Source organism: Pygoscelis adeliae, unplaced genomic scaffold, assembly GCF_000699105.1.
Source record: "Pygoscelis adeliae isolate BGI_AS28 unplaced genomic scaffold, ASM69910v1 Scaffold4, whole genome shotgun sequence".
NCBI classification, from domain to species: Eukaryota; Metazoa; Chordata; class Aves; order Sphenisciformes; family Spheniscidae; genus Pygoscelis; species Pygoscelis adeliae.
In genome coordinates, this window is record NW_008824986.1 from 16,583,781 (window position 1) to 16,605,481 (window position 21,701).

The window sequence follows — 21,701 nt, forward strand, 5'->3', positions numbered from 1 at the left end:
AGATCAACACATAATTCAAGTTTCTGGAGGTTTAAAGGGGGAAGGAGGGAGAAGACAGCTACATCCATATGCACAAACAGATGATACAAGGTTTAATACTGAGAAACAAAGGGACCACTGGGTTTCTGAGTTTTGTTAGCAGATCTCTTAGAGTAGGGAATGATACCCTAAGACATGCATTCACAACGCAAGCTGGTATCAGCTGCTAATTTACAGAACATTTTTCTTTAATTTTGAGGACCATTAACAAGAAACATTAAAGCAAGAAATAAGAAAGGGCTTGGAGAACGATGAACACTGGAGACCACTGTCGCAGCAGAAAACATCTTCATATGTTTATGGTACAAAACTTAACCACTAAAAGAAATTATGAGTAATGGATCCTGCGGTGCCGGGGACTCTCTAAATTAGCCATTGACTCCTGCAGAAATAGTAGAGCTCTAGGGCTGGGATAGGCACTGCAAGTCACAACTAAGGAATGATAATGGGAAGCATGAGGTAGCTTGAAGTTCATTTTCCCTCATCCTTCCAGGCTCATAGTGCCATCTCTGCCTCTCTTCCCCCCGCTGCTCTCCAAAATCTGCACAGGGCAACGTGCACCTATTGATCGATCCGCGTGCCTAGATAAATAGTATCTCGACTGGGAAGAGTTCAAGGTAAACACTTCAACTAAAGAAGAAAACAAGCAAGGAATGGGGGAAAAGAGTTCACCTCTTTATTCGGTACCCTGTGTGGTGCAAATACACCCAATTAGATGTGTCCGTGTAATTTTCACATCAAACATCATGAACTCCATACTCAGCTCCCAAGGCAACTAATTGCATGGCTCACAGTGGATTTTCCCAAGTTTTTGAGAACACTGCCGGCACTCTTCAATAAAGCCATTTAACATAACAGAAGGTTAAAGTGAGACACAAACACTTGCTTTTTTTAATTTACACCTTTCATTTACTTCCACAGAAATGTCAGGAAAGGGCTGAGATATTGTGTGATGTACTGTCATGTACGCTTCCTTTTAAGAGCTGGGTTAAAAGAAAAGGCTTGGATTAAGAGAATGTAATCAAGATCTATACCTTTAACAAATTTTTAGACAGTCAGAAGAGGGTGCATGCTCAAGGGCATTGATCTTAACGTGCCTTCAGAACAAAGAGTGAGCGTCCTGTCTTACATATTTACAGACATGAAAACAGGTGGTGGGCAAAATCTGCAAATGTAATGACTTTAGGTGATCTTTTTCAAAAAATCAGGTAAAACCGGCCTTCACCGCAAGGATGAGGCTAGTAAAATACCGTTTGTGCGCATTACACTGAGCACTACAAACCTTCCCAGCATGAGAAACTATTAGCCTTTATATCATTATATTTATGCAGTGGTAATTTTTCTGATTAATGCCCTTCGTGAACCACTAAGCTACAGAAGATGCCTTTTTAAAGTAGGTGTAATACTACATGGCACGAGGAGAAGGGAAGGCAGTGACAGATGCACCGATCTGACATGATTTTGTAGGTTGTATTTTCAGCCTTCAGGGCTTCTCCAAGGATGGTATTCGGCAAGCTATTTAAGCACGTGAATGGTCTCACAGATCTCACCTCTTGCATTAAAAAGACGGTTTAGGCACCTGGCTGAACTACGGCCCTAACTGCAGCTTTCCTGGTCTGGGTACCCTGGCTCACTCTCCTCTTTTTTGGTGGCAACCCGTCCTCCTCCAGTCTCCAAGAGGCAGCTGCTACTCAACATGAAAACCAGAGAGATCCATCTCTTCAGACATCAACACCACCTTCTTCTTCCTCACTTCCCAAAGACATTTGCATCAAGCTGATCAAACACAAGGGAATAATTACTGCCCTCCTGTTTCCCTCTTCCAAAACCCCATTAAGAAAACTTCCCCCATGTAAACTACCAAAGGAGGGCTCCTCCTTACAGAGCGATCCCCCCAGATATCCTGGAATCCAGCAAACAACAGAGATGATTTAAACATGCAACGAAGACCCCAGTGGGCTCAGGAGAGCCTCCAGCAGTGCTGCCAAGGCCTTGTACATTAAAATAAATTGCAGTGACACAAGCACTGTAATTTACAACCAGGCTAGATTAGCGCGCCCAGAGTGGGGAGAACCTACGGCTATTATAAAAATCATATAAATAAGGGTTTTAATTAAAAACATTGTGCAATACACAAAAATTATTACTTAATGGAGTAGGAAGGAGAGGGCTGAGTTTCTCCCTTGCGTTTTTAAGAACAGTTTTTGAGAAGGAGCAGGGAAAACGATAGAAATGGTGGAGTATACCATGAACCTTCTCTAAAATGAGTAACACCAGAAATAAAGTGTGTGGTAGGGGTGTGTGTGAATCAACGTTTCCAAAAGGAGGATGGACATTTTCTTAGCAAAAGAAAGGAAAATGAAGCAAAGTTATGACCATAAAACCTACTCAGGTGCCAGATTTATCTCCTCCAGTTTGTGACCACCAAGAAGGCACTCCAGCAAGTGTCTCCTGACATTCCCTTAGCTAAGAGCCTCCCAGACCCCCTATACTTCGCCATCCGAAATTTTGTCAAAATGAGCTCCACAGGGGAAAACAGGGGAAGCCAAAACAACACTGATGCTGGTTAGCAGAAAGCAGAAGCGTATCCCACAGCTGTTCACGATGTTTAACAAAGAGGAGAGGAAAGTCTAGTGTTTAAATTACAGAAGTAAGTTTATACTGAATAATATAAACTCTTATTGGCAGCACATGGGAATAAAGTCACTGAAGAGCCACTACTGTAGCCCTGATGGCCACTGTTCCTGGAGGATTTCCTCAGAGGAGCTGAATTCATACGTTCAAAGTGACATGGACAAAGCTGGGGCAGGGAGAAAGTAGGAAATGTAAAGAAAAGTTCATGCTTCAGTGGAGGCATCAAGCTTGCACTCACTGGCATGACATTGTACCAAAGTCAGGGCAATGAGGCTGGGGTTTCAACCGTGTCCCAGAAGGAAGGAGGGAATAGCCTACAAGGTCAGCCAGTGCAGCTGGCCGATGTAAAAAGTCACATTTCCAATATGGGCTGAGAGTGCTGACCTGCCACAGATCTGCTGAGAAAAGCACGTTGTCCCCAGCCATAGCAGTGCAGTAGAAACCCTCAGCAGAAGGACAGTAGGGGCTGCAGCAAGGCAGACGAACCTCTCTCAGAAGGGTGTGAGCAGACTGCAGCCATTATCTCTGCCTGTGGGTTGCAGTAGAGACAACGCATTCATTTTCCCGTGCCTTGCCCTCCCTCTTCCCCCCTACCACTCCACACAAGACCACTAGCACTGTGAATTAAGTGCAATGTGTAAGTAGTTTCATTCACCCTTCGAGAGATATGGGCCAAACCAAAGCGCACCGCTGTCAAGAATCCTGCTGCCTTAGCCAAACTCAAATAATTTTATTTCGGGTGTTGTTACCCAAAGAAATTGCCTATTTAACAGATGAGAACAGCACTGTAACAGAGACCAGACACTTGGAAATTTAGTACAACACATGAAACAGTGTCTCACAGAATGGTAATTAAAAAAATGAACAGAAAATTGACTTGGCTAAGAACACTGTCATATGGCTAAAATGCACAAGCTAAGCATATGTTAGGCGTTGTACAGCATATCCGCATGGGTATCCCAACCCTTGGTGCTAGGATAGCTTGGATTTAAATATCTTGGAAATACCATTATCTGAATGGGGTTTAGAGCCAAAATTAAAAAGGAAATCACTCCTGCCATTCAGTAGGAGAGAATAGTAATACAGGAAGATCTCAAAAATATTAGGAACATCAGAGGGAATAAAGTAGCACATGTATTTGTTGAATACCCCTTAGCACACAGGAGTGTTTGGAATAATCTAAATTACATACTTGAATCAGGAAGAAGGATTTATTGTTTATTAGAGGTGGGGAGCTTTGGTGCTAGCAGACACCAAAGTAGAGAGGGGACTGTCACGCTACTAGCTACAGGAAAAAACAAAAACACTTCTGAACACATGCAAAGGTTTCACAAAACAGTGAGGTGACACGATAGAGCACAACAACGTCTGAAGCCATCACAATCCAGTACCCTGAGAGCGTTACTGGCAGTGAAATTACATTATATTAATAATCTCTAGACCTGACTACTACATCTGCTCATGCACAGCCACTTGCATCCATGCAACATGACCACTTGGCATCAATGGAAATAGCTGGTCTTGAAAAAAAAACAGTATCTGTATATTTAATTGAGTACAGTGTGGGCAAATTATTTTGCCTATTATGGTTGGTAGTATTAACCTGAAATTCTAAAAGCACATTTGTAAATTACAAACACATCTCCAGCTACTATTCTTGCTGTTAGAAGCTAAGCATTAGAAGAACACGTAGGTTGGATTTCAAGCCTGGACTCCTAGAAAACTACAAAGGCTTCCATCTGAACAAGAAACTGCAGACTTAGAAATACTAACAACCCACATCCCTCTTCAGAGAGAGACAGTGCCTGACAGGGACAGCTACAGGACAGCCCATGCCAGTTACTCTGGAGACCCTGCCTTTTGCCATCCCTCTCTGAATGTTGTCAGGTCACAGTTAAGGTCCAAAATATTGTCACCTTCTCTGACAAGGCAACATTCTGCGTGCTTGTGGACTAGCAAACGCATCGCGTATTTGCTTGAGAAAAACAGTGAACTTCAATGCTGTCATTAATGTCACACTAGAAACAGAATGAGATGTACAGTCCACCTCCTCTAATGAGTATGTCATCACAGAAGTAAGTGATGTAAATCTGAGCTTTCACTGCTGCCTCCAGGAAGCAAACACCGAATCCTGCAAATGGCTTTACCTCCTCTGCAGCTACACAGCACTGAATTGCAGGTCTTCATGCTCCAAACGCAATGAAGGCTCAGGAGGCAAGCTAAGGGCTTGTAAACAAGTGCACAGCTCGTGCCATCTTCCCTTGACTGTAAGTACTATGTAATTGAAAAGGAGCACCAAAAGGAGTCATGAACACTCAGAAAGGACAGGCAGACGAGGACTTCAAGCAATATCCCACAGAGGCCACCCAAGAGACAGCAGTGACCAAAAAGAAGAAAATAAAAGCTTTCTAAAAGATACTTTATGTTCAATTAAAATTCATTTAATTGAAAATGTTTTTAATTACATACTTTTAAATGCTGCAAAAGAAACCCCCAAAGGTTTTATCAATAGGACATAGATGAGGTCATCTACTTTGGGTCAAACAATTCTTCCGCTCCTCCCCTTTCCCCCAGCCTACCTCCCTGCAGCTCCAAGAGAGGACAGCACAGGAGGAGGGATGCAAGCACAAGGACAGAGTTGGAAGGGGCTATTGTAAGAGCAAAGGCAACAACAGCCTCAACAGGAGAAAGTGGAAATGGCTCTGTTAGAAAGAGAAGGAGATCTAGCATGGGCTAAAATGCGTATCACCTGCAAGAGGAGAAAGAAAGATGATTTTATTCTCCTGAGTATCATCACCACTGTGTGATGACAGGGGAAGACACAAGTTTGACGTAGACTGTAGGTGCACAGAAGTTCATAAGCAAAGCATGATATATAAAACTTATCATATCTGAATCACAACCAAAGGCAAAAGGCATGTTTTGCTCCAGTGTAACGCATTTTACTTCTTCCCTTGTGCCCACTCAACTCTCCAGGGAGGCAGACCCAGTACTGCTCGTCAGTCTTTTATTTTTCTCCATTCAATTCATCTGTGGACAGGCTGTGCAGAAAATGGTCATGTTTTCTTCTGTCCTAACCTGAACCCACAACCTGCACAGATCAAGTTCTTCTGAAATAGCCAGTGAAACACCCAGCAAGAACACAACACTGGCTAACAAAAGAAAAGCTGAGGGTTGATAAAATCGAGTCTCACATGATCTTGTTTCAGGTGGCTGTGTGAGGGAGGAAAACTGTTTCTTTGAACAACGGGCTGCCTGCCACCTACAGAATTTGCATTAAACATATCCATGACTCAGGTGGTGAAGTAGTGCAACATCACTGGTTAGGGACCAGCTCTAAGCAGATAACCGAGAAAGAGTGGACTGGAATCAACAACCCTAATGACCCCAGAAGGATTTCCCCAGCTGGTACCAAACAGCTGACAGGACTGGGTAAGACCCAGCAGAGCTGCTGCCTTCCATGTGAATCCTCTCAGTGGACTTTGGCTCTCTTCACTTTCTGGCAATTGTAAAAATGTGCTTCCACGCTCACTCAGCATTTTCCAGGATGCATGAATTCCCCCTGGTTTCTTTCAATATTCTGGAAGCTGTAAGGCATTGGTAGATAAAACAGCACACATTGTCACCGTACTGGGGTGAAGCATCATCTGCCTTGGCACCCTTCTCATCTACTTGGGAGAGGCAGATATTTGGTGGATATCTGGCCACCCAAAACATTTGTGTGACAACTGAACTTGAACAGAGGCACCAATCCCAGCATTCAAATGTGGCTCCCGAGACAAGCAACATGGACACAGAGCAGCCGTTTTTAACCTTTTTCCATTTTCTGATGGAAGGCAGGGGTCCTACAAGGAGAAAGTCAGCCCACCAACAACAGGCTTTTCCTTAATTATCTTTACCTCCCGTATTACAACCTGTTTAGGAACAGGCCACCCATAGTCACAAGTCAACAGATGACAAGTTGGAGGCCCCTGGCCTGGAGTCTCAGCTCCCTCCAATGCTGAGCAAAAAACAGAGGTGAAATGTGACCTGAACTAGAGCATGAGAGATGTTTCAGTACTGATGGATACTCAGCTGAACGTAAGGCAGTGTTACTGTAGGCTGCCTTTAGTGGCTTGCCTTTGTTGCATTTACAGGAGAAAAAACTCCACAGTAAGCTCAAAGCTAATTTAGTTGGTTGATTGTAAATTCCAGAGGCCAGATTTGGTTGTCAGTTGCATAAAACACAAAAACAACTATTTCAACAGAATTACTCCACATGCCTGGCCCTTAGTCTCAACCAGTAATAGGGCAGATGCTGGCAAGATAAAGAGGCCATGTATGCTATCATTAATGAAGTTTCAGGTAAAATATGATGCAACATTATTTCAAAATACTGACATATTGCTACAGGTATTTGGTGCTCTTCCCTTAATTACAATTGCTGGAGAGCACTTTTTTCTCTCCAACATTTGCTTGCCTGAAAGCTAATAGCTGTGTTAGAAAGCCTGCAGCTGGATGGGCTATTTTTCTTTACTCATCTCTGTCATTAGCGTGCAAAACTTACGGAAGGGAGAATAGACTCTTTTTTGGATAGACGGTTAGAATCAAGACCCTCTCCAGAGAATTACTAGAGAAGTTAAGGGGGAATCTCATCTGCTAATCCATCTGTTGTACAAACTCAGCCCTCTATTAAACAAAAGTTGTATTAAAGCAATTTACCCGTGGTCCCCCTTTCCTTGATTTCTTTGCAGCACTTTCTTAGGATTTCCCTCATTACCAATAGAGCCACGGTTGTCAAAGAAGCCAGTTGTTAAACAACACTTTGCAGTGATGTTATTAAAGCTTTTGGATAAAAGCTGCTAACAAGTGCAAAACAACTGTCTGGCATTTTCATCCAAGATGCTTCCCAAAGCTCCCTAGGCCATGCTTCAAGGAGGTCTGCCTATTAGGAGAACACTGCACAGCAAACAGAGACTGAAGATAATGTTGCCCATAACTTACTGACCCCCCGGCTAAGGTAGATATTCTCCATCTTCTATGCTGTTAACTGGTTTGCAATAAAGCAGCAAGCTGACAGCCCAGCAGAGATCCCACAACCCACAGTCACAAAGGATGTAAAAGTATCAGATCCACCAGAATGTTGGTATCACGCACAGGCTTACAACAGAAATGAGAGTAAGAGAATAATTACCATGGGCTACAAAATCAGACTTGTACTCCTCGGCCATTTACTCCAGAATTTCACAACTAATGATACAAACCCCCAAAAGTTAGTTTAAGAACTTTGTTAGAAATTTAATGAGGCTTATTGTCCATGCAAAGGCTTTTGTTCTGCTAGAGTTGTGTCAGACCGATTACAACATACTCTAATTTTGGACATTAAAACTTTTAATTCCAACCAGCATTTTCACAAATATGTCTTAGTGCCTTCATATAAACAAAAGTTATTTAAGGTTCTCAGCTGCAGTGTAAGCGTGATTGGCCCATACTCACAGGCAGGACTTCTCATTGACCCAAAATGGTGAGGTACCACATGCAAGCGGTATGATACAGGCCTGCTATTGCTACATTCTCCTGATAAAAAAACTAGACTGTAATTCTATGCTGGGAAAAAAAATATTGAAATAAATAAAAAGCTGCTAGGACATGTGCAGAAAAGAGTTAAGCTGAGATTCACTGAAGGAGCAGGATAGTAGAAATAGAAAAGTTGAAGCCAGTATCTACTGATATATTGCTACCGGTTCAAAGAAGAGTTATCCGATTATCATTTTTCTAAATATTCTAAATACCCAATCTTCAAGAAAATAATTTGCTTACTGTTATTTCCCATTTTCATTCTAATCTGAAACACCAACTTAGTTAACAAGCAATCCTTCCAGAAGGAGAATAATGGTGGGAACTCTTGTACTATCTGATTTTAAACAGGCACACTCATCAGTGTATCTTTCCAATTTCCTAATAAGGACTTCGCAACACCCAGAAATTCCAGTTCCTTCAGGGAATCCATCCTAGATTCTTATACTGAAACTTACACACGCTGTGAAAAGACTTGGGGGTAAAGCAACTACATGCAGGGTTTAGTACTGATGATACCCTAGTGACAGTGCCTTCTGTAGCTACAAACACCAGGGGCACCAGCCACTGATGGAGGTTCACATCTTACAAAACACTGGGACTACGTTTACTGGAATGGTTTTACCAGGGATGAGCAGTTCCATTTTAAACACTTCAAGGCAGGAATCAAAACTCTTTCCTCTAGTAGTCTGCACGGCAAATTAGTAGTGACCACAACTATGAAATCTTGTCATATGCCAGAGACCATGTGGGGTTGTGGGATCCATTATCTACAGACCCTATCGGAAAATGGATGAGTTTTTGTGGTGGAAACCCTCTCCACTCCAAGAGTACCAGATTTTTCAAACCATGCACTGACATTTGCATTCCCACCACTCCTGCCAACAAGCTTGAGTTGACTCCTACCTCTTCAGTGTATGGTGTCTATTTTCACAAGAGCAGTGATATTACTCCAAACAGTATTTGGGGCAGATATGGAGGATAAAGAAAGGCAAAGGACATGGAAGCAGTCAGTGGAGTCTAAAGCCATCCATTTCAACAGCTTACCAATCTTATTGCCACCAGATCCAATTTCTGGGCTTCCTTAACTTAAGGAGTTACCCTTAACTTAAGGAGTTACTTAAGAATCCCCATGCTTTATTTCATCCAGCCTCTCCCTATTCCTTGTACACCCTAGAAGGATCAATCATGTCTGAATCCAATTTGTTCCCCTCCAGTTCACTCTGCTCCAATTTTCAGTATAAAATGGAAAACCCTTCATGACTCCACCTCTCCCCAGGTACCGGCCACTATCCCATCCCCTCAGCCCTGCTCCCAGAGGTGCTAACTTAAATGACCACTTCTTGTGCTTTATCCATGAGAACATCTTTGCTAAATACAGCCTATGAAGCCTCTACGAAGACCTGGGTGCTCTTTGTTGACCGTAAGAAATCAGACAGTTAATGAGCTAGACTTACACACACTTGGTGTTAGCAGTCATTGACAAACAACTCACCTATCTTCTCTAAAAATAATTATATAAAGTGTGTATTGCCCGTGTAAGTACACTGACAGCATACTACTGCCCTAGTCTACAGAGACCTTTACACTTTGCCGGTCTCACTAAGTCACCAGCTTCAGGAAAGCTCAGATGCTCATGAGGCACCATAAAGCTCAGGTAGGGATACCAGCCTCGGTCATGGACACTGTTAATGGCATCAGCATACTTCTACACCCAGTGTAATTAGCAAAACAAATTAGCCTAGATGCCATACCAGAGTAAGCAACATAATTCTGCATTGGTTTGCACTGAACTGTGACATTCAGCGTACGGGAGGCCAAACTCTGGTGGTCCTTTGTGTTCCTTCTCATCCTCTCTCATGCTCTCCTCCCATCAGACCCACAGGATTTATAAGAAAGAGAGGAAAAGCCATCACAAATATTCGGCTTGACACTCTGCATAATACAGGCACTGGTTATTTTTGTATAAGCCCAAATTAAGTCCAATCTAATGCGGCGTTACTAATGTTTTGGAGTAGGGAACACATACTCGTACAGGGTCAACCAGTGACTGGTGAGGGCCAGAGTGCCTGTCACCTGTCCACACCGGGCACAAGAGCAACGCAAATTATATGGCAATATTTACATCTAGACATAGATCTCCTTACACATGGCATGTGGCACATACGCGTGTGCATGTACAGAAGCCAGGTTATCTGACCTCAGTCAGATACTATCTGCAATACAGGACAGAAGAACAGAAGAATTTATTTTGCCTCAATGCTAGCAGAGAATGCTTTTTGCCAGAACAGCTCACTATATTGTATGATAACTGAATGAAGCTAATTTTCAGCGGATTCTACCTAACAGCTCTTAACTGGTAGAAATAGTTCAAGGTCTTCAAAGTATAGTGTTGCATAGCCCCCGATTCACACATTCTGCTAATAACTGCCAGACAATTGTACTGAATTTATTCAGAAACCATTAGCCACAGAAATTCATATTCTTCGATTCTGCCTTCAGATACATGCTATATTACACTTATATTAAGGTTAATGTGCAATGCCAATTCTTTCACAAAGGAACTGCAAATATTTGAAGCTACAGTACCTCTTACTAAGGTGTCTGTTTTACAAGTTTATTGTTTCTCTCTCACAATTCCCCTTTCATCCCTGCCCTTGCCAGGAAAGCTGGGCTGAAAAAACTATGAGAACATTAGAGCAAATACAGGCACATATTAAGGAAAGTATTTGAGACATTCTTTGTACAGAGTGCATATGCTACCAGCATTACAAGGATTTTTCTTTCATCTGGTCCTTCAGAGATGAGCCTCCAAAATACTTAAAAACTGCTTTATAAATATCCTTCGAAAAACCATCATCACATCTTCAGAACGCTGGTATGTGTCGTAGTTTAACCCCAGCCAGCAACTAAGCACCACACAGCCACACGCTCACTCCCCCCCAGTGGGATGGGGGAGAGAATCAGAAGGGTAAAAGTGAGAAAGCTCGTGGGTTGAGATAAAGACAGTTTAATAGGTAAAGCAAAAGCTGTGCACGCAAGCAAAGCAACATAAGGAATTCATTCACTACGTCCCATCGGCAGGCAGGTGTTCAGCCATCTCCAGGAAAGCAGGGCTCCATCACGCGCAACGGTTACTTGGGAATACAAACACCATAACTCCGAATGTTCCCCCCCTTTCCTTCTTCTTCCCCCAGCTTTATATGCTGAGCATGACGTCACATGGTATGGAATACCCCTTTGGTCAGTTGGGGTCAGCTGTCCCAGCTGTGTCCCCTCCCAACTTCTTGTGCACCCCCAGCCTGCTCGCTGGTGGGGTGGGGTGAGAAGCAGAGAAGGCCTTGACTCTGTGTAAGCACTGCTCAGCAGTAACTAAACCATCCCTGTATTACCAACACTGTTTCCAGCACAAATCCAAAACATAGCCTTATACTAGCCTCTATGAAGAAAATTAACTCTATCCCAGCCAAAACCAGCACAGTGTGTTAAACACCTGCCACTGAAGAATGATGTTAAAATTTGGGAGGAGTCGGAGGTGGAAGCTGAGGAGCAGAAGTAGTGAGAACGCAGGAATGTTTAAACAAGAGAGCCTCAGTGAGAGGCTGGGGCATGTGGGTACTTTATAGAGAAATAATACACACATACCGTTTATGTTATAAAAAATGTTACAGGTAGGCAGACTTCTGTAATTTATCTAATACTCTTTTATATTCATGCTTCCTTAGGTTTCATGCAATTTATTAAGTTTTCAGCCTTGCCTGCAGCAAAAAGGATAAACAAAAGCAGATGTGAAACTCCCTTTTTTAAGGGCCCGCCAACCTCCTGCAAAGCCTGGAACCAGCTGGGGAAAGCCTGATTACCACCAGCTCTGCACTCACCAGTCCAACTGCCCTCTTCTCCTGCAGCAAGCTCTGGACTGAGCCCTAAGGTGGTACACCGTGACCCACAGCACACCAGGTAGGTCTTGCCTCTTTAGAAAGAGGTTGTTCCCCTCCATTCTGTAAGATTTTGGTAGGAAATGTGTTTTTGTGGCCAAGGGTTGAGTGAATCCCAAGAACAAAGGAGCCTGGAGAAGGAGGACCGGGACAAGGGTGACACATGTCCCTAGCTGGTCACAGAGGACTAAGGGATGGACTTCATGAACATTTACACAAAGAAAAGAGAGAGCTATGGGATTTGGTATTGCTTAGCAGGGGATAACCAAGAGATTACATCTTCATTGCACGTTCACTAAAAGGCTCTCATTAACATCAAACAAGTAGAAGCTTCACAAAAATTTGCATACAGACTTCACCATCCTCAGTCACAAAAGAGGAGGTATTGTGTTGAGGCACAGGAGTTTCTGGAAAAGTGCTGAGCGCTACTTATCTGTTTCTAGAAGACCAGTGCTTCCATGAGGGCTGCCCTGCCAGGCATCACACACAAGACACAACCACACAGCAGAGTGTGGCCCAGCACGTTACCAGGGCCCATGCACCATGCCAGCCAGGTTAAAGTCAGCTCCAGTCTGCAACGTGATGTGTTGGGCTTGCATTTGGCCAGCTCAGGGAGAAACCCATCAGTCTCTGCTCCCATCCATCCAGACATACCTTCAATTAAAGGCCATAGGGGGAATGGACATGGAAGACTATGATATTTGCCACCATTACATCAATCCCTCTTTTATTGTTGCAGCCCTATTTCTGGAGATGGAAGTTGTTGAATAAACACACTCCACAATCTTGATTTTAACAGAGGGGCTGTCTCTAACCTGACCATCTTGCATCCTTGAGGACCATAAAATTCAACTAAAATGCAATAGGTTGCAGGTTCTCTCCCTCCTACACCCTGTTGTCTCAAAGAAAAAGATTCATCCATTTCCTATTTTGCACAAATCAAGAAAGCCTCTGAAACCACTTAACCCCCCTGCTATAGCAGCTGTTTCTCAAACATTAACAGCTTCCAGATTAAAAGTCTTGTAAGGCAAAAGGGGTGAGAAGGGAGGGGGAGGAGGAATCCCAGCTCACAAGGTGCAGCTGAAAAATAACAAATGGCTTTGAATCTGGAAGGGCAACTCAGCTACACTGCCGCGGCGCTAGTGAGCACACACATAATGAATTGGGGATTCCCTGTGTCAGGGCCAGCTTGGAGCGCGAATTGCAGAGTTCCAGGGAGGATCAATAACTGTCAGAAGGAGAAGAAAGTGAGCACTAAATTCGCTCGCCTTTCATCTTCAACAAATGGAACAGAAAATCTGATGGATGACAGAACCTTTCGTTTCTATAGCGTTCTTGTTGAACTAAAGACTAGTGACATTGAGATGATTTTCGACATGCGCTTCTGTAGATCCAGAAGCAATTATAAAAATAAAAATAAAAGAATTCCATTACAAAGAAACCCCCAAACCAAAAGTAGTAATTCGGAAGGCCAGGGTAAATAAAAAATATTAATGAAAGCCCGTGCCAGTGGTCAGCCCCCCCTAGCATGCGAGAGTGCAGAGTTTTGGAAGCATGGAGTACATTAAGCACAACACACCCCTTGCCTCCCCCATAATTAAGTTAGAGATGTGAGAGCAAAAGCAATAGAGGCTGTCTGCTTAGTTTCTCTGCTTGGCAGGGCACCACACACACATGCACACAATTTCTCCTCTCCTCCATTTCTGAAAGCGGGGGGGGGGGGGGGGGGGGGGAGCCCAAATGAGTGGATAAACAAAAAACCCAAAGCAAACAAAAAAATCCCAGATTTCAAAGAAGGAACATGCTACTGCTCAAAGAAATGCCAAAATCTCTTCTCCATCCTTTTATTCTACTGTAGACAGTCACTCAACCCATCAGGAAAATTACATTAAAAAAATAACAACAACAACAACAGAAGGGAGACAGGACCTTTTGTACAATCCAGCTGGCTTCTGTACCTTGACTTTCATAACAGATATTTATTTTGGCATGTGGGCAGTGGGGGAAGGGGAAACATCTCTGGACACCTTATGACATACTTCACCGTGGTGTAACAGTTCAGAGCACAGAGGTACATCTCTGATTGCTGCCCAAGAAAGCTGAACACACAATACGATAACCTACAGTGCCTTTGCCCCGTACAGTATCACACAAACAAGCCACAGGGCAAGGCGGAGGAAAAAAGTCCAGCAAAGAACACGTGATCAGGCTTCAACCTTATGATCTGGATTCAGCCAAAGAGATGGTGTTACCCAAAGCCACCGCTCACGCAGGCTTGGGACCAAAACACTTTCTTGGAGTTTGCTCTCTTGCCCAGGTGGGCTGCTGGGGTCTCCCAACACTGCAATAAGGTGTTTGCAGAGGACGTGCCACCAAACCCAGCTCAGAAAAGGCATCTTTCCACCACTGAAACGGAAACTTAAAAGCCTGCAGAACAAATGCAGTGACTCAACTGGGTATAAAGGCTTGGTGTAAAGTTCAGAAATTGGCCTACGCATGCCAATTCAACCTTATGGCATGGAATAAAGATACTAAATGACTAGCTCCGAGACGCTAAACTAGCTGATGGCAGAGTTGGCAATAAAAAATAAAAAGAAAAACCAAACCCTAGCCCTTGTATTTTAATCCAAACAGACCACGCCACACGAAACCGAGATTAGCACGGGCTCTGTAGTATCATTTAATGCCTACCACAGACTCATTGTCTTCACCGCTCCCTGGCCAGCGCCGGCTCCGCACCACGCCCTGTGGTTTCTCACTGACGCACGGGCTTTCCTGCCGAACCACAGCCCTGCAACCCCATCCCGCCCCGCAGCCACGCAGCCTGCGCCCAGCCAGCCCTCTGGCTTTGTTTTTTGGGAGACCGAGAGAATTAAGAACCCAAGGACACCACTCTGACAGCCTCCTCTGGAACCGTAACAGTTTCCCCATATGTTCTTCCAGCCCGGTTTCATTCATTTATTTCAGAAGAGCGAGGCTGTAAATAGCCTTTTAACTGCCAGTTTAACTGCTGGGCATCTAGGAAAATAACCTCCTTCGGATATTGTCCCCTCAGTCCCATCCTAAGAGAGTATCAGCAATGGCCCATCTGAAAATCTGCACCACGTAACAGAGGGAGACAATTGCCTGCCATCCCAATCGAATAATCAGATAATTTTGGTATCTCAGTTAAATTCGGGTTTGAGAAATGAGGCCTCGTCTCCATATGAAAAAGATAAATCAATCTAGAATACACAAATGCAATTTTACAAGGAGAATATCTATTCTAGATCAAATACAGATGCAGAACCCACAACTTCAGATTAACAGCATCTTCCCAGTTTAGCTTAATCTACTTTGAAAGCAAATTACTCTGCGCTAGGCAGAGGCACTCTTCTTCTCCAACAAAAGCATCCTCATGCAGGAGCTACCATGAAGTATCTCCTCGAGAGCAATCCCGTGTGTAGATGAGGCACTGTTTCCCGCATACCGGAGCCTCTTGCTGTGCCTTCCCTCCCCAAAAGTTGTAAAAAGTTGCTGATACAGAAGGGCTGCTTTGCTTCACCTCGTAGATTAGTGCTCCTCAGTGCTGGGTTACACGGCTATTCACAGCCTCCCCAGCACAATGAGATGCACCGTTAGCTGAACAGTATTTTGCAGTCTGGATTTTTCTCCACTGAAGGCAACTTTTTGCTGTCTTGGAAGGGTTTGTAAAATATCCTGTAAGTCTATGTTAAAATAAACAGAAGCAACCAGCATTGTCTCCAAGCAGGATCTCCTTGGCACATCTCGAAAGGCTTTGCATGAAGTTTCCAGTGCTCGACAAGGAGCATCTCACGGGGGCAACACACTCCAGCTGATTGCACAATGACAGCAAGTGCCAGGAAAACTCCAAGTCTAATCTGAGAGCTGACACTGACTCATTGTGTGGGCTTGGGCAAACCACTTAACCTCTCCGCATCTCAGCTTTTCTGCCTATAAATGAGGGTAATAATACCAAGCTCCGTCTTCCCCCAGGGACTGATAGGGAGCATTGGGTTTGTACGGCACTTCGGAAACATGAAGTGCTACATAAGTGCTAAGTACCATTATCTAGAACTTCCACCGTCACCCCCACATGCGGGTGCAGCAGATGCTGGTGAGAAGTGGCCCACAGGGAAGACTCCAGCCAAACTGAACGTACGTGCTTACCCTGAGCTTTCACCAGGAAAACATTCGAGCAGCAAAAGGGAGATTTAAAGTCCCCTCCTCCCTCCTCACAGAAAGAGAAGTGATTTCTAGTACAGCATTTACCCAGTGCAAGGGCAGTGCAGAGCCGTACAGGAGTCCATTCATCCCTTCAGATGGGTACAGCTCTCCTGTTGACAGCACAGGAGGAGGGAGAGTGCCTTTTTTTGAGTGATCGTATCTCAAATCTGTGGCAGTTCTCCATCACGCCTCCAAACACCCAACCAGAAAAACAGGAGCGTTTCTCTGAGCTCTTCTCTGAAACACCACCACACGCCCATATCTCCCCAAGCTGGGTCAATATTCACAGGAGAAGCATGCCAACAGGGAGGTATCCAAACCCTTACACCACCCAGCATGCGCTCACTCCAGAAGGCGGGCAAGCAACATCCAACTCTTACAAAGCGTGACTTAGCCTGTTTCTTGCTTTGCTAGTTTCTCGACCTCCACAAGCTGGATTCAGGTCCTGCAAGGTGAAGGGACATGAGAGCACATGACGCCCAAGCTCCACAGGCTCCTCCAGGCATGTCCTAGAGCAAGGATGGGAGACAAAGCAGAGCAGATGCCCCACTGCTTACACTTCACCAAAACCCTTGTTGTGGCACCTAACAACATAAGCGGACGTTAAAGATGCTGTTCATCTTGGACAACTGAGCTGAAGCTTGCCTGAAAGGTTATAGACACTGCATGTATCTACAAGGAGCATTTTCTCCTCGGTGTCCCCATTTCTCCCTCCCCACCTACTGGTTCATCTAAACTAGAAAATATTTGCTAATTCGGATGTCTAGGAGAAGATGACCCTGAAAAGTACTGATGGCAATTAAATGGATACATAGATGGGCTGTACGGCTGTATAGTGGACATCTCATGAATGTGTTCTACAATGGCACTAAAAATAGCGTTGTTTCACCTGGAACAGCAGTTAAGCCTCTCTAGGAGATGAGGAGGAGCAGGGAAGCAGAGATCTCTTGTAGGCTGTTATCAGTAATGAGTTTATTTTCAAATCAAATTTGACTGTTATTCATGACTAGAAAGGGGTGGGAATTTCAAAACAGTCTTAAGAAAACACTTCGCAATACTAACACTGATTTCTTTCCTTCTGTGTTTATATAACACACAAAACCAGGGCAACCCGAGCTAGATTAGCTTTACACTGTGCTCTGTAACAAATAAGAGAAATTCATTAACCGACAAATCTAACTGCTTTCTGTGACTACACCAGCAAATTAATTCAGTGGTAAGGACGCTTGCCAAGATGGTGAATTTTATGCAAGTACTGGAGAATCTTCATGGAAAATAAACTTTTATTAACTAAAGAGTATCACTTGCTGCTCAGTCATGTTCCCCACCTCTGCTCAGAGGAGCTCCAACACCAACCAGCTCTGAGGAATGGCTCGTGGATGATCTCCAAGGCAAAATGCTGAGACTAGCGCATGAGTAACAAAGTTTCAAGAAAAATCACGATCTCTTCAGTGATCCTTAACTAACAGGAAGAACAATTCATTTCGCTGCACGAATGATTAATTAGAAATTATTAAATCCAGCTCTACTCAGGATACTTACCCAGGGAACCAACTGCTCCGACATGTCAACAACTTTTGTTTTCTAAGTCTCTGAAACCAGTATCAATTCAAAACACATACGGAGCCAGATTTTCCACAGAGGATCTGGCGTGTGCTTCAGTGCCCAGTATCTCCAGTCCTGGCCAGACTCTGAGAGGGGCAGCAACTCACCCTCCCTGCTCTGGTCTTTGGAGACAGCCTTTTTCAAAGAGGACACTACAGTTATTTTTACCATCTTCCCTCTCCCCCGTCAGTGTGAAACACACAGGGAAGCATCTGGAGAGCAACAGCTTACTTTCCCCATCCTTATTACACGGGAGAGTGTATCTCCCAACCAGGAATTCGGGGAGAAGCCTGCCCATGAGCACAAGTTTTTGCTGTGTTACAGTTTGCAGCATTCACGGATGAGGCAATTTCCTGCCCGGCAGGAAGGCGGCGGAGAGCCCTCGGCTGCTCCCAGCCTCCTGCCTGCCAGCGAGCAGCAGGCAGGGACGGCTGCGTGCAGGCAGGGGATGGGGGGCAGGGGAAGGAGAAATTTGAAAGAAGGAGAAAGTGCGGGGCTGCGAACATGCATCCGAACACAAAGCAGCCGGAGGATGCGTGGATACAAAAATGGGATACATTATTATTCCATAAATTAAGTTAAAGCAACCTCAGCACATCCCAGACCTTTAATACCGGGCTGCTGCACACCAAGCGAGTTGGCTTCCAGCCTGCAAAATGTTTCAACTTCACTCAACTGAGGCAAGACCCACGTTTTATTAAAACAGATTTATCTTCCTGCAAATAAACCTCAACAGCTTTTGCGCCCTGAAGAAGCAACTTCGGTTTGCCACCTCGCCCTCCTCCCCCCCACCCACAACAAAACATACATTCAAAATCTGATGAGTAAAGAATTACCAGTTACAGCTTTCTGAACCTTGCCCACGTAGGGCTGGTATGCAACAGGTTTCAATGTTTGTTTTTATAATAAATAAAGCAAAAGTATGATGAGACAACTAAGCTCCTTGTCTCTCTCCTCTGCCTTCTCTGAAGATGGCTTTTTTTTTTTTTTTTGGAGACTTAAGCAAAATTGTAAGGCAGTTAATAAAATAAAGGGCATTCCCTATCTCACATTTCAGCCTGTTCCAAATAACCTAGACAGTCCTAAAATATCCAAGCTTGCCTGTCAGCCATTTAATGAAGAAATACTAATAAAAATTAAAATGTAACCCCCAAACATACTTTCCCCCCTTCTTACGTATCTACCAGTCTGCCCCATAGTCTCACTTTTCCTGATAAAAAGGAAAAAAAAATTAAAAAAAGGTTTTCCAGGCAAGCAGCAAAACCTAAACAAAATTAAAGAAGCGTAAAGCCAAACTTGAACAGCAGACAAGTATGCGGAGAACAGTGTGACCTTTCCTTATCACCCACTGACATGCTTAATCGTTTCCAAACAAAAAAATGCTCTTTTCTGCCACTTCTTCGTTCTGCGAGCCCCTCCAGCGCCTGCGTGGCTGGTAAAGAGTTAAATCTCCCACTATCCCCTGCTGCCTGCGAAAAATCACGGAAACAATTGAGACATTGTCCAGTGAACAAGACTCCCAGGGACTGACATTTTTGTTTATGTCCCAGTTCTCAGCCTGTCAATTTTCACTCCCAACGTTAAAAGCCCGGCTTGCCCCAATGCAGTCTGCCCTTGGCTGAAAAGGCTCCACTTCATTTATTTTATTAAAGCTATGGTGTGTTTATGATTCAGAGCTGTCCCCATCCAAGAACCTGTTGGTCCCATCCCCCTGCCTTTCTCGCTGCCCTGCAATAGCAACTGCCTAACTCTGAGGAGGATTCGCAACGCCTTTTGAAGAGTGATTGCTGGGAAAGTAACTACACTTAGGTTAAATACCAATGTTCGCATTTTGCTGGGGTATGAAATATGTATTACTGTACTCTAGTCCCTTAAAATAGCCTTTGATTATTAACTGGGGTAGGGTAGAGGGGAAGGGAGTTGAATACTAAGCCAGAGTGGCAGGAACTTCAAAAAGAACATTAAAAAAAAAAAAAAGAAAAAACCACACCCACTCCCGATACCCAGCAGCAAACTAGAAAATACATGTAATGGAGTAAAACAAACATCTTGGAGCAAAGCGGCGTTTTCTCGGCTGCTCCGTAGCTGCATTTCCTGCCTGCGTTTTCATAATGACCGGAGCGTCAGGCCCAAAATATATCCCTCTCCTTCACCCCTGCCGTCCTCTCCCCCCCATTCCCAGCACTTTTTTCTTTTCGTTACGCTCTCAATACTTTATCTCCATGAAAAGCACACACAGCGGTCACCAGCGTTTCCTGTTTGCCGAGTGTGCTTTAACTATATCACACCCTCCGCCGCTGCGCTGGAATGCACAGCATATGGCATTGTGAAAGGGTTTACTGTCGAATAATGGCAGCAATGCAGTCCTGCTGGTTTATATCAAACCCTGTCACTCTCTTCACGGAGGTCTCTCTCGTGCTCTCCGAGAGGCGAGGTAAAACACACACACACACACACATACACGCATGCTACTTTGAGTCTCACAGAGGACCTCAGCAGAAGCCCGCCTGGATCCAGACCTGCAAACTCAAGGCAAGGAAGACTGCAACTTATAAAGTTGCGACTTGCAGTTACTCGTGATTTGTTTCGAATCTTAGTCCCCATAACATCTGCAGGATCCTTTTATAGGTAGACAAAAGGGCTGTTAAAAAGTTTTTAGTTCCTCACTGCGATTCCTACGAGCAGGGCCAGCATGGCCTTGAGGACGGCTACGTGCCCGAGCCCCTCTTCTCCAGGGTGGCAGGGCTGTCAGCCCGAGCAACTGCCTGAACTCCATCCCAGAGTGCAGCTTCATCTTCCCATGCTTTCAAAAATCAGCACCGTTATATTTGGTTATGAAAACATCCACGCAAAAGCCAAACATACACTGCCACCTTTCATTTTGGGTCAAAGTTTCAAAACTGCATTTTCATTTAATTGCTCACAGGTTTATTTTTGTGTGGGTTTTTTTTTTAAAGCAACCTTAAAAGAAAAGGACTTACAAATAAATAAATAAAATAAATAAATAAATAAATAAATAAATAAATAAAGTGCTGCTTCCAACCGCAGTCAGGTTCAGCTAAGATGCTCACAAAGGTTATACTTCAAAGTGCTTTTTGTGCAGATCTTGAAACGCCTTCCCATGCCCGGATGCATCCGGCCAGCAGACGCTGAAACGAGTAGCAATACTTTTAAAGCCCATTGAAATGCATCCATCCACCCTCTCTTCATAAAAGGAAGCCTTACTTAACAGGCATTTATTATTGCTGAACTAGGGTTGAAAGTTCAGTGTCCTTATAGACCAAAATTATCAAGATTTCTGAGTTTGCAGCCCACGTTTAAGTCCTAATAAGCTATTGTACCACACTCACTGCTATTAACTCTTTGATATCAGGAACCCATGTTGCTCTTTTAAACGTCTCACAGATGTCCAAGGGAAAAAGTGCAAAGCCCACCTGTGCTGAAGGACAGGTAAGCAACTGTATTTTTTTTGCCTTTAGTCCCCTCCAGCAAAATATGCAAAGACAACTACAGCATTAAATACGCATGTCAAAGACAGGCTAGCCTACCAGTTCGGACTGTGAACTCGGAGTCAGGGGAGCTGTACATTGCTCCCAGCTTTGCCATGATCTGATACGCAGAACACATTACCTTTCTGGGAAAGGGACATGAGTATACAGTGCCCCCTCACACCACACACGTACAGCAACTGAACCTCTGCTGTGC

At 44.1% G+C, this 21,701-nt stretch overlaps 1 protein-coding gene across 1 annotated transcript in view; it reads right to left on the reverse strand.

The window, feature by feature from the left end:
- TCF7L2 (transcription factor 7-like 2 (T-cell specific, HMG-box)) overlaps positions 1–21,701 on the reverse strand; it is a 116,953-nt gene that overhangs the window by 84,135 nt on the left and 11,117 nt on the right. The gene's annotated exons all lie outside the window — the stretch shown is intronic.